Source organism: Meleagris gallopavo, chromosome 22 (genome assembly GCF_000146605.3).
Source record: "Meleagris gallopavo isolate NT-WF06-2002-E0010 breed Aviagen turkey brand Nicholas breeding stock chromosome 22, Turkey_5.1, whole genome shotgun sequence".
NCBI lineage: Eukaryota > Metazoa > Chordata > Aves > Galliformes > Phasianidae > Meleagris > Meleagris gallopavo.
Genome location: NC_015032.2, coordinates 9,879,815 through 9,881,905, shown reverse-complemented (window position 1 = coordinate 9,881,905; position 2,091 = coordinate 9,879,815).

Below are 2,091 nucleotides of genomic sequence, written 5' to 3'. Positions count from 1 at the left end.
GCGAGGACCGGCTGCAAACTCCGGCCCCCTCTGCAGAGTACGCTGCTGGGAAGGCTCCTCGGCAAGGAACGACGTGCGCCGCCCGTCCCTCGCTCGGTTCCCACCAATAGCTTCCCCGGGGAAACAGAGGTGGCCCTGGGACAGTCCGTAGGAGTCCCACGACACCCGAGCACGACGCTGGAAGGCTCAGCGGTGGCCTCAGGATGCTAGAGCTGGCCTTGAGGCAGACAGTAATGGTCTTGAGGCACCATAGTGGGGTTCTGGGACACAAGATGATGACACCCAAACACCAGTGATGACCATGGAACAACTGGTGATAGCCTTAGGATGCCTAGACATGGTCCAGGGATACAGGGATGGCCTCAGAATATGCAGGCATTGTTCTGGGATGCACAGTAATGGCTCCAGAAAATCTGAGGTGGCCTTTGAACACCTGGGCATAGCCCTGGGATGCCACTGATGGTATCAAGATACAGCACTGGCTTTGGATGTACACCTATACCCCTGGAACATCCAGCAATGGCCACGTGATATCCGGTAATAGAGCTAGGGCACCTAGCAGCAGGAGAGTGAGGGCTGAGCACCCAGCTCACCATCCTGCAGGAGTGGACAAGTGCCAGGTGCTGTACAGACAGTGCGATGGGACACAGCAACTCCTCAGTCTGCAGCCTGGGCAGAGGCAATGGTCACAGATGGGCAAAAGGGAAGAGCAGGCAAAGACAACACGGTCAGTGCAGCAATCAGCATTAGCAGCAGTTGGCAGAGTGGTTTGTTGAAGAGTAATTAAGTACTTTTGCACATATTTGTAGCAGCTCCTCCACTGTTTGTAGGAGGAATTGGAAAGAGACACAGAGATGCCTGGAAATGAGAAAAGGGGAAAGAAGTGTTCCATTCCCATCTGGGTAGTCAGGAGAAGTAGCTGCCAGGGCCCAACCCAGCCCACAGCACAGACCAGCCTGTGCTGAGTGGTGGGAGCTGTGTCCACATTTGTCTCCACATCCTGGTCATGAGCTTCTCTCTGGCAGGAAACAGGGGCTGCTTATCTCAACTTCTGACTTTCAGGCCTGACCATGATTGCCTGGATGTAGGCTGTGCAGGCAGTGGTAGGGACAGGCGCTGGAACTGGAGATTCTGTGGGTGCGGCTGTCCCCTACCGGGAAGGATTCACCTCCCTTCCAATAACATGTACAAAAGGCAAAGAAAGAAAACAGTTCCCATGTGGGACAAATGTGAGAGAAATACCTTCATGTTAAGATGAATGAATTCACAGAGGAGGGAGTAGATAAAAAAAAGAAGATAAAGTAAAAATGAGTTGGATTAGCAGAAAAATATATGGAAATCTCTCTTTAAAAGATGAGGCATTAATTTTCTTCATGTGACAAGGCCCAGGAGAAACTTGAACACAGGGGATCTCCCAGGGATAGGAGCCTGAGAAGGTAAGTAGGGATTTCCCTGAAGAAGCTGCAGGAGCTATATGAACTTTGGGAATAAGGAAACCCACACTCCTTGTTTTCCAGAATCACCACCTTCACTAAAATAAATTAAGTCCTGAGCCCTGTTAGTTACTGGGAGCCCACAGTATTGCAGCAGGACCACATTGCTGAGTGCTGGCTGGATCTGCTGTTCTCTAAACAGCTTTCATCCAGCTCTTAAAAGGATGCCTCAGGAAAGGAAACCTAAGAAGATTTATTAGGCTTTTTTTTTTTTTAATTTGTCTGAAGCAGATATAGACAAAAGTGAGGTGTTGTCACAGTCCATAACCTAACCTTGTGATTGTATTTAACTAACATTGACATTGCTGGAGGAGCCAACCAGAAACTGGCTCTAGGCACAGCTGCTGGAAGCTCAGGAAGGGAAGAAGTCAGAGCCCTGCAGCTCTGCCTGCCCCTCATGCCTTTTCCCAGTCTGCCTGGACCCAGGTCAGCCCTATCAATCCACACAATTTCTCCTTCTTCCCAGCTCTTTTCCCTCTTCCTATCCCAGCCCTTCCTCTCTTGTTCAGCCTATCTGCTGAATGCCAGCCCAGTGGTTGCAAACACCAGCCAAGGCCATTCCCCCCGCCTTCTCCCCACTGCCAACAAAATCAAACCA